Source organism: Limulus polyphemus, unplaced genomic scaffold, assembly GCF_000517525.1.
Source record: "Limulus polyphemus unplaced genomic scaffold, Limulus_polyphemus-2.1.2 Scaffold195, whole genome shotgun sequence".
NCBI lineage: Eukaryota > Metazoa > Arthropoda > Merostomata > Xiphosura > Limulidae > Limulus > Limulus polyphemus.
This window is the reverse complement of record NW_013665805.1, coordinates 180791-193261: the sequence shown is the minus strand read 5'-3', so window position 1 is coordinate 193261 and position 12471 is coordinate 180791. Positions and strand designations below refer to the sequence as shown.

The 12471-nt window shown below is 34.6% G+C and overlaps 1 protein-coding gene across 1 annotated transcript in view; it reads right to left on the bottom strand.

Moving 5' to 3' along the window:
• LOC106478275 (tyrosine-protein kinase transmembrane receptor Ror2-like) overlaps window positions 1-12471 on the bottom strand; it is a 78546-nt gene that overhangs the window by 26169 nt on the left and 39906 nt on the right. The gene's annotated exons all lie outside the window — the stretch shown is intronic.

Sequence of the window (12471 nt, the reverse complement as noted above, 5' to 3'; positions counted from 1 at the left end):
TACAAATTAGTTAGCATAAATCAGTTAAATGACGAAAAATTAGGTGTCTATTTACTTGTGACCACTCAGTGTAGGTTTCACAACAAGACTTTAAACTTTTCAATACATAAAATATTTTCTGTATCGACACCAATTTTGATCACCTTTAAATATATCAAACGATAGCTTAAAAAGTGCTATGTAGGTTACAAAAAACATACATAAAAATCACGATTTGCCAGTAAAAGTTCACAGGAATGCAGCAAACACTATAAATCTCCGTTTACGCCTTTTTCATAATCCAGTTAAATTGATTGTTGGGAGAGATTTTAAGCATCACCTATCACCTTGCAAATGTTTAAGGATTTATTAATACTTTTTAAAGTGTTTCACGTAGATTATTTTCAGGCTTTGAGTCATTTTCAACAAAGTGTTTTGATATTAGTCTTAGTCTCCAAGTACCATTATTCTAGGAATGTATACAAAGATACATAAGCGTATTATGCAAGACAGTTCTGTCCGAATAAAAATGAAATCTAAACCAAAATAATTTTTTGTCGATTATTTTCAGATAGTAACTCGAAAAATCATGAAGGGCCGAGCGTGGGGGGCGGAAGGTAATTAAACTCATATATTATATATATATCATATCAACACATGCACATAATTCATATACAAAGAAATAAACAGTATTACATTCACCAGAATCACCGAATCCGTACGCATAGTTATTTGGGGGGGGGGGGGTTCATGGCCATGCTTGCCCCCTTTATGCACGCCCCTGCTATTATGCTTAACTCAGTATGTGTACAACATACAAGATGCGAACACTGGTGCTTGGCATGCTTTCCCATATACACAAGAACGTAATAAATAATTTCTAAATGTGCATTTAAGAAAGGCATATGTTCTGATATGAGGCAAAAAAGTAGATTAAGTGTTGAGTAGTGTAGAAAATTCCTGTCGTACAGAAAATACTGGATCCTTATGGCTACAATAGCATTTTTCTGGAGGTGTTACTAAGAAATTATTATAGTAATCATTTTTGAGTCTGTTACCTGCACGTTGGACTATAACCACTACCTTATTCATAAACTTTACACAAAAATTGGAATTTCCAGCCTGATCAGTACCATATGCGCACGTGGATTAAACGTTCAGTCCAGTCCAGTTCAGAGGTCCATATTCAGAGCCATCCCTAATTGCCGCTAAAGATGGGTTGACCTTGACCATCCGAAATCAAATAACTTTTATACAAACAAAAAGAATAGAAAATAGCCTCAAAACATTAAGGCTAACCCCACACAAGGTCACGACCCCTACTCAAACTTTCGTAATTTCAACAAAAACATGTTTGTAGGTGTTAAGTCAAATAAAATCCGCCTCAAGACAGGAGAGCTAACCATTTCATGGTCCCTTTACTCATTTGTGAATCAAATTCATCACTGGTCATGCGTTAATTAATACTTTATAGGTTATTCAGACTATTAAATTACTGAGCTTTTCAAACTGCCGTATTTAGTAAAATAACTAAACTTCAATTAAACCATTTGTCCGAGCATTCCTACTATAACCGTACACAAGAAGAAGCCATATTATTTCATTGAATTTGAACCAAGAAATCAAATTTAAAAAAAAACAAGAGACGTAATTCTCTTTTTAACATTTTAAAGAAAGTTGCCTTTTATACAAATAATTATGTTTAAAAAGCAATGTCCGTGGTTAAAGATGGCTTGTTGTTTTGGATTTCGCACAAAGCTACACGAGGGTTATCAGCGCTAGCCGTCCCTAATTTAGCAGTGTAAGACTAGAGGGAAGGCAGCTAGTCATCCCCACCCACCACCAACTCTTGGGCTACTTTTTACCAACGAATAGTGGGATTGACCGTCACATTATAACGCCTGGTAAAAATGTAACTTATTTTAAGAGCTTGAAAATGTTGCTCTAAAGTTTCTTCAGAACTAAATAATATTTTTTTTTAGTCACAAAATAATTCCGTGGAAACAGTGTTCTAAGCTCTAAAGCAGGGATTCTCACACTGTGGTACGCGTACCAATGATGGTACGTGGAGCTAATGTCGGTGGTACACGACACAATTAATATAAAAAAATCATAAAATTTGTAATTAGCCCTATCTGAGTTTCTCACGTACATATACATACTACTCTCCTCACTTTTTGTTTTGTTGTTAAGCACAAAGCTACACAATAGGCTATCTGTGATCTGCCCACCACGGGTTTCGAAACCCGGTTTCTAGCGTTGTAAATCCGAAGACATACCGCTGTACCACTGGGGGGGGGGGGTCCTCCTCCTCACTTATAGACTCATTCTCTTCCTGAATAGACTCACCATTATTTCCTTCCCTTAAAATTGACAAAAATGGTACCACATATTCTTCAATCGTGCCAGAAAAAACAATCGCATCCTTCGCATTAATGGGCAAGTGTTAAAAATATGAATTTTTATTACTAGGTTTTTATCTTTTTTTTAGTTAGGCCTGGGTTTGTAATTTAAAAAAAAATTAAAACAAAAAGTGGTGCGCGAACCTGAAACGTATGAGAATCACTGCTCTTAAGTATTCCTGGTTGTCAATAGACAGGAAACACTTTGCTATCTCGTATATATAATGTTTCTATTTACTATTATTAGCTTCCGATCACAGGAAGGTGTGTACTTAGAGAGAAAGTCAAAATTCAGCATGACAATGAGTATAGGTAATTAAATATAAATTTCTTACGTTTTTATTTATAAGGTTTAGTATGCATTGTTTCATCAGTTGGGTAACTTCGCTGTTAATGATATTTTCGCCTGTAATATCCATTCGTTTACACAGCAGATTAAGACCCTATTTTTGATGTGAAAGTTACTATAAAACGTTATTCTTTACGAAGTCGTTACAACATCCAAACATCTCAGAACCATCTATACCAAACGAAATATGTTAAGTACAAAGAATTTACAAAATTAATTTAGTTTTCTGACTGATAACAGCTTCAATTTATGATAAAGTGACACAATCTTAATTATATAAATCACATTATGAGTTGTTTAACTAGAAATAACAACAGGACTGTCTATCTAAGAACCAATTTGTTAACTGAAGTATTAACTTTATTACATTTACAAGCTTCTTACATTTAAACAGTTTTTGTTTTAGCGCGGAGCTACATAATGGGTGTTATAAGTCCCCAACTTTACCGGTGACGGAGGATACAGCAGAACATAAGATTTTAGCTAACTCCATGTAAGACAGATTGTAATCCGAAAACAGATTTATTAACAGGATTTGCATGTGAAATTATCATATGAAAAATATACTAACTAGAAACAAATTATCATGGTATTTCTTGAACTGTGAATAATCATAACCTAATATTAAATGTTAGCATTTACCAATCAGCCGTTTACGTTACATTGTTTGCTTCAGGAATTTTCGTACATAGCTACACAAGGGCTATCTGTGCACAGCCGTCTTTACTTCGATCTATTAGAGTAAAAGAAAGGCAGCTAGTCACAACTTGGGCTACTCCTGTTGTAATGACCGAATAGTGGAATTTCCATCACCACTCTTATAGCGCACCCATAGCCCCAAATAGCGGAGCGTGTTTTTGCAACAACGACCGCGATTCATGAACCCTCAGATTTACAGTTCGGGCACGATAACTATTAAGTCATACCCAGCCCTATGATAAGCAAAAATGAAATGATATCTCTCATATTCAATATACTACAGGCAGTGGTGGCGCTACAGGGGGGCAAGGGGCCCATGGGGCCCATCCAAATGTTTTCTTACTTCCCAATTTGCCCCCCACCCACCCAGCCACCATAGAATTTAATCCTACAAATAATGAGCAAATGTATTGTGTATAACAAGGAAACACGTTCGCATGCGCACTACCGTATTACGGGATTTTTTTTCTTGTATCCTAGAAGTCAATGAGATATATCTTACAATGATAGGTATTCCCTTAACCCTACTTTTATACTAATCGTATTACTGCACTAAATAATTATTTATTTCATTGAATAATGCTCGAAAAAAAAATTTCATCAATCCACCTTTAAAGAGACTTGTTATCCCCCCCCCATGCTAGAATGGTCATAAATCTTCTGATCTTTTCTAAAGTCTGCAAGTACTTTGAGGCTTCAAAACTCAAAGTACTTTTTGAAACACAACGTTGCTTCAATGTAATTTAGCATTCTAAAATGTGGAGGAAATAAGGAGTCCCTTTAAAATTACACGTGAGTATAAGATTTTGGCTTGACCTCCCCCCTCATTTTTGGTGCTGTCGCAGCCACTGACCACAGGGGTACATGCTTTACGCAAGAAATTCTTAAGTCAAACTGATATGCTTACTTGATTCTGCATAACAATTTAGGGATTAAAACGAAATTAGAAGTAGTGAGTCATTGCTGTAGAAACGAAGTCACACAGCATAAATCTGAAGTGGATAATTTTGAAAACATTCAAGTTATAGGTTATATTGCCTTCCAAAATAACAATACAAACCATGTTCAAAAATATATTTGATTATGGTAATGTTAAATACAAGGGAATTATGATTTCATTATTACAACAACAATTTGACAAATCTTATAAGAAACTGAAGTCCAAATTGAAGCTTTTTCTGACATTTGCACATTGTACACTACAAACGAGAGACAACTTGAGTTGGTATAAAGATCATTGAATAGCAAAGTATTTCACGGTATACTTGCTCATCCTACAGTAGCAAGAGGAGTGATAATAAACTTTACTGAAATTTATCTCATTTTCAGAAATCACGTGAGAAATAAACGCAATTTTCCCCAGGATTACAAAGTTGGGGCTGCAGTGTCAGAAATCAAACTATACCCAGAAGAAATCTCAGCTACATAAGACGATAATTTCAACAGTTTAGCTGTTGGCCTGTGTTTGTAACAACTGGAAAGGATAGAAATCAACAAAACATAAGCACAAAGAAGTAAACTTGGATTCCAGGATTCGCACTCATTTACTGGAATCTTACTAACTTGAAAATAACACTGGAGGGTGTGATAAATTAGGAGCGACCAATTAAATGTAAGGAGAATAAAAGAAGAGATATGTTTAAAAAAATAGCTTTTTCTTCTTTATCAATATGTTATGTATGTATGTATGTATATATATGTGTATAACATGAAAGTGTTGCATTAATAGAGCATACACGCTAAAATCTTAAGATTTCAGAACAATGCATTATCAAACTGAAACGAGTTGGTTAAACAGAAGTTCACGTCCTTTCAGAACTATGCATTATCAAACCGAAACGAGTTAGTTAGACAGAAGTTCACGTCCTTTCAGGACGATCATTATCAAGCCGAAACGAGTCAGTTAAACAGAATTTCACGTCCCTTTAGAACTATGCATTATTAAACTCAAACGAGTTAATTAAACAGAAGTTCACGTCCTTTCAGAACAATGCATTATCAAACTGAAACAAGTTAGTTTTAGGGCGATAAGGTGCTATAAAACTCAAACGAGATATTAAAACAGTGTTATTTTCTTTCAAGATTACGGGTGATTTCAACTTAAAGAGATATTTTAAAGAGGGATTTATGTCTTATAACGAGTTACTTTCAAACTGAAATAAGTTAAGCAGTTTTTACATCGTTGATGAAGAAGTACTATCGAACTGATACGAATTATTTAAACAAAGTTTCAGGGCCTTCAGGATAACGAGTTACTATCAAACCGAAACGTATTTTTTGAACAGTTTTAAGTCCTTTCAGGATAATGAGTTGTTACAAAACTGAAACGAGATATTTCAACAGATTCACGTCCTTTTAGGATGGTGAAGTAGTATCAAACTTAAAAGTGTTATTTAAACAAGAGTTTCACGTCCTATAAGAATAATGAGGTGTTAAGAAACTGAAACGAGATAAATAAACAGGTTTACTTCCTATCAGAATGATAACGTACTTTCAATCTAGATTCTAAAACCTTCTCCTCTTTTCAGCCATAGGAACGTTATAATGTGACGTCCATCCCACTTTTCGCACTTTGGGGCTGTGGGTGTACTATAAGAATGACGGTCAAATCATATTATTCAATTAGAGTAGCTCAAGAGTTGGCGGCGAGTGGTGTTTACAAGCTATCTTCCCTCTAGTTTATCACTTTTAAATTAAAACGGCTATAGCTAGTAGATCTTGAATACCTTTGTGTAATATCCTATAAATAAACAAACTAATATCTAAATAGAGTTTCAAGTTCTTTCACAATGATTAGGTCTTATAAACTTAAAGAGTTGTTTAAACAGAGTTAATATCTTTTACGGTACGACTTGTTGCGGGTCTCTTTCTGGGTGGTTCTGGTTCTCCATGTTGTTCCATATGCCTTTATTTTCCAATGCTATTAAGTACGAAATATATCTCTGTTTTCGAAATTCTTAATCAAAATACGTCTTTATTACCTGAGTATATAAATATTTTCTGTTGGAAAGAGCTGTTACATATCTATAAATTTGAGATGACATCATACTACCTGAGAAACGCCAGACTATGTCAAAATGTAGTTCTGATGCATTCCACCTCGACTTTATATAGGCTATGACTGTCACGTTAACTAATGATTTGCATACTCAAAACCGTTTTAAAATAATGTACTCAACTCTCTGTATATGCATTACGGTGATTTAATAATTTCATTTATTTAAGTTTTTTCATTTTAAAAAACATGAAAGCGCTTGAATTCTAAGTTTAAATCAACTTGAAGAATTCACCGTGTATTAGTGAAAAGTTGTGTTTTTAAACAACTAGAAAAACAACAAATGTACATTTATATTAAATAATTACCTCAAAGTTACATGATAAAACTTGTCGATACGAATCACATTTAAGAAATGAAAACTACAAACATTTCTGATTTCTATAAAGTAGTTTTCCGGAAAATGAATGTTCTTTGCATGAAATTAAATTTAAGTTTATTAGTTCCGAGTTTCATGAAAGACAATGAGGGAAACATAGACACGTTGGCTATACCCTGCAAGCAATTTACATACTAATTAGCAGCAAGTGGATACATATGAGAGAAGATTGCATTAACTGTATATAACCTATACAATTTCCTACCAAATCATTAATGCCACATCATACAGAATGCGATATTAATCCTATACATTGTTAGTTGATCATAATAGTAAAGCAGTAGAATTCGTTCCAAATGACACTCTGGAAGGAATGAACAAGCGATAAATAATCATTAATTCTAAATCGAGAGGAAATTTGTTGTATTTATCTTCACTATTAACGAAGCTTTCACTCCTCTTTTCTACATTGTAGTTCTGACTTCCAATTATCTTTCCAGCGACACCACTGGAAGTAATAAACCGAACAACAGAAATACTCCTTAGGGATTTACTGAGGAAACGTGACACTATATTAGAAGGCATGGGCCGAATTATGCCTACGTTTTTACTATTTAATGCAATGCCGCTTTTCCGTGGCACAACCATATGGAATTCTTGCCAAACAATGCAAAAAACACACACTTCTTCTGGTCACTGCTTACAATAACATTAACCATCCACAATAACATCCTGCTCACTTGCCAGTAACAGTTATTTCTAGTTACATTGACAATTACACCTAGTAGTTAGGCTCTGATGACTACGTTTTCATCAGCTCTGTAACGATTTCTTGTCGCCTGTAACTGATTGCTTGTTTGTTTTGAATTTCACGCAAAGCTACACGAGGGCTATCTGTGCTAGCCGTCCCTAATTTAGCAGTGTAAGATTAGAGGGAAGGTAGCTAGTCATCACCACCCACCGCCAACTGTTGGAATACTCTTTTACCAACGAATAGTAGGATTGACCGTCACATTATAGCGCCCGCACGACTGAAAGGGCGAGCACGTTTGGTGTACCGGGGATTCGGACCCGTGAACCGCAGATTGCGCCCTAACCACCTGGCCATGCCGGGCCCCTGTAATTAATATTGAAGTTCATGAAACAATCGCAAAAAATAAAAAAAATAAAAGTAATTATTTCTTTACTAGGAGCTTGTACTCAGCGTGAGGCCCAAAGCAGCAGAGTAATCAGAACACACATTCCACTGATAGGTTACGCAATAGCATGTGATGTAGGGGGACTTGTGCCCCCTCTAAATAAACTTTTAAAAATTGAAACTCAAATTAGGCACCTAATTGTTATTTGCAATATTAAACAGCTGCGAAAACAAAATAAACATTTTATATTTGTTTGGAATAGCATGAGGCCCAATGCCTTTACTTTTTTCTGACTTGTGCACTGATTGTACTTACACGTGTTTAACTACAAGAAATGTAATGAGTTCTCTATGTTCTGACGATGGCACAGTACTGATAACCTGTGTCCCTAAGGTTTACTTTCGTATGTCTTATGCTGCCGAAGTTAAAGCATGAAAATTATATAGCTTCGGATTGGCTGTTTTATTAGAACATATATATATACACATTTGCAGAAAAATATATTTATTTGAAAATGAAAAGCAAACTTATTTAATCTGATGTGGCAGGTGACTGTTTCAGCCTTGTAATTATAGAGCTATAATAAAAGTTTTAAAACCAAGATTCTTCAAAACAGCAGATGAAAGCAAGAACCTCTTCGACTCTCAAGACAATAGTATAATGTGTTCCAGTCTAGTTGGAGCGTCGTTATCAAAAACCGTTTCGTTGACTGGCTGTTTAAAAAATACTTTTCACTAAAATGTATCTACGGTATCAGTTTAAAGGGAATATTGTGGCCCTAAACTTTTGGTGATTGAAAAAAGGGCAACAAAGGCATCAGTCTATTTCCAAATGCCCTATATCTTCAACTATGGTCACAATATCTGACAACCAGAAAGCATAGCTTTAATAGGACTTAAAACATTCACACTGTGGTTAAATAATAATTCCATGGAAACGTGTGGTGTACTGAATAGCGTTGCAAATATTTGGTGGTAGTGTAATAACCAGAATATCTCTGAACATTGCTACCAGTTATGTCCACCGTAAGATGCTGCATGCATTTCGAACCTGACGGACAAGGGTTCACCCAAGATGATAAATGCAAGAATTTACCATGTCTTTATTGTTCAAAGCTGTTAGAAGAGCAAGAGCATGGCTCGAATCCCCGTCCCACCAAACATGCTCGCCCTTTCAGCCGTGTGGGCGTTATAATGTTCCGGTCATTCCCACTATTCGTTGGTAAAAGAGTAGCACAAGAGTTGGCGGTGGGTGGTGATGAATAGCTGCCTTCCCTCTAGTCTTTCAGTGCTAAATTAGGGACGGCTAGCGCAGATAGCCGTCGTGTAGCTTTGCGCGAAACCTCAGTGTTCCAAGTCCAAATTCTTATCACAGCAAAAAGTATATTAATTCAATATTAGTGAAGTAGGATCCTAATAATGAGGTCAGTCAATATATGAGGCTTGAAAGCTACATTAATAAAAAACACTTCTGTTGGATGAACAACGAACACAATAAATCGCATGAACAATAACGTACTAAGATTTAACTCACATTAGGTCTATTTTACACTTTAAATGTGTGATCTACGGCAAAGTCTTCTTATTGCGTCTGCAATATCAGTTCAATTATTCAACAATTTATTAGAATCTAAACGGAAAAAAAACGAACACATAAGAATTATAATCCTGCAAACTAGTTTCAACTGTAAAAATGATAAGTTGATATTGAAAGTTTTTCTTTTACGTTTTGATTTATACAGTTATAAATTAAGTACACTTTTAGCATGTTCTGATTCCAGCGAGACGTTAAATTTTGTCTTTAATACCAAATGGTTTCCTCATGACCCATAATTTACTAAGATAAAGTTCTTGATTATAATGATTTTACTTGAAACGTTAAATGCAATCTGTTCTCTCATTAATATAATGGTTGTAATTTAGTAATTTTCTGGTGATTCCGTAGGACTCTAAAGTCGAGTCTAAGTCAATAGTTCAGGTCGGCAAATTTTGATTTAATAAAAATTGTTGGTGAAAAGTTTCCAAGCGTTGTTAAGTGTGTTGCAAATGCTTTATTCTACACAACCATTCTAGTTTGCAGTTTTAGAATTAATTGCGGTTATTTTGCAGAAGGTCAACTGTTAGTTAGTGTATAACTGCCGAATGATCGAATATATTATTTCACAAAATAACGATGAATGGTAATGTACATATCTATGGGGTTTTGAATAATTTTTACTTCACCATATAATAACCTGAATTAATTTAGGTATGTGAAAAATAGACATTTCTTTGAGAAAAAAACCCTTTAAGATATATTCACAGTAATGTGTGTGTTATAGCAAAGCCACATCGGGTTATCTGCTGTGTGCACCAAGGGGAATCAATTCCCTGACTGTAGCGTTTAAATCCACAGACTTATCACTGTCCCACTGGGGAACTTACGTTACTGTACATAGCTTTTACACTGCACTTTGGGACCGTTATAAGATAATGGTCGAATCCAATTATTCCACCAGAATAGCCCAAGAGTTGACGGAAGGTGTTGTTCACTAGCTACCTTCCCTATAGTCTGTCAATTCAAAACTAGGTATGACGCAGATAACTACTGTGCAGTTTTGTGCGAATATCTGAAACAATCAACCAATCAGGTTTTATTTTCAAAATGTCTACACTTGCCTTTGGTAGGTTTCATAATAAACAGTTTAGATTTTTTTTTCTTAAATACTTAATTCTTTGTTTCACAAATATATTAAATGCGCATTATTGAACAATCTAAATTTAGATTTAGTAGGCGAGTTACTTTAATTTAAACTTTGGAAGATTTGTATCTATGAATGTTTTCAGACATCTGAAATTATCTTATGTTAAAACTTAATGCACATCTTATTGCAATGGTCGTAGATTACTGATGGCGATTAACAAAATGTGACTCATTCCTTTATTGAAGCAAAATAACACGTCAAATCAATAGCACGTGACTCAAATCACGCGTACATGGCGCAATATCCCGTTTTATCGACCAGTTACCACCTGCCCTCAAGAATCATCCTGCCCCCATCAAATCGTGAACTATTATTGGCTTGTAGAACAAGTAAACTACCTGACGTATTTCTAACCAAAGGCACAAAAATTACTGTTTAGCATTTGGAGCATTTCAGAGGAAACCTTTTATTACTACCTGTTTTATGTTCACATTGTAACCACACTGATGACGTCTTCGATCGTTACACCCATCTCTTTGGGAAAATATCAACAATGACGTGTTATATTTGTTTTTAAAAAATCACAGAATAATATACAACTTACTCAATAATTCCGAGATTTTCCTGCTAATAAAATCGTCCAGCTGAAATTTAGGAGAAAAAATTATCTAGCCTGAATAAAAACAAAGAAACGCTCGCTTAAGTACACATTCACGTGCTGGCCGGTTTTCATTTGCATAAAAATGTGTCATTTAAAAGCACAAGACACAACAATAGCATTCTTCTTTAATCTATGTCTAAATATCAAGGGTAATTCACTCAGGTGGAAAAGGTGGCCGGATGCGCATTCCAAATTTCTCGGGAAATTGATCTCTTTTTAAGGATCTAAATCTGTAAAAAAATGAGTGGTGAATCATCACCTTTAACTGAAAATATTTCACCATTTCCTGAGCACAGGTGTAGCCCTAGACACACCTGACAAATTTATAATACATACACAATATTATTTAAAAGTAAGAAGTGATCCAAGACAAGTTTTTTGACGTGTCCTTTGCAGTGGAGGTGATGTAAAGAACAAGCTCACTGAAACTAGTGTAATTGCGAAATTATATTTTTATCATTGACTAAATATGTCACAAATAATAAGCAAGAAATTAATTAATGTAATTAAGAGCATTATTGTTATTATTTCAATGTTATTAATTATGAAATTTGCAATGATAGAATTACACTATGTAAATGTCAATAAATTTGTTTAAACAAATTTAATTTGCCTTGAAGTAAATATACTGCTGTTTACAAGTTTTATAAGAGGGATAGGTAAATAGGATTTAAAATGTTTAATTCCATTGATAGGAGGTATATAAAACCCAACAAGTCCTGAGGTAGGTGGCGCAAGCACATAAGTAACTTTCTTCGTGTGAAAAAAACACACAAAAAACGTGTATCTGCTAGATACAAGGAGTGAATAGCCAGGGCTAAATATGTAGATTTTACAGCGGTAACCAAAATTGCGAAATTAGAACCTGTGCTGAATGATAGATACTTCTTCAGTTATGTAATGTATATATATATATATATATAATTTTATTATTATTACAGGCATTAACAAGAGGGTACGAGAAGCTAGCATACTGTACGTACTACAGGTGGTCAGTCAGCGGTCAACGATTCCCAAACTGGGGTCCACAAAACGGTATTTTCGTCGTTAATTATATTTATTCAAATTAATATGGCTATAGTGTTGTTTCTGCTTTACTTTTTTAAGATAATAAATTCTAATGAAAGTAATGCACCTCATAGTGGCTATTATTTAAATCTTCTATTAAATCATCGTGTAAAGGCC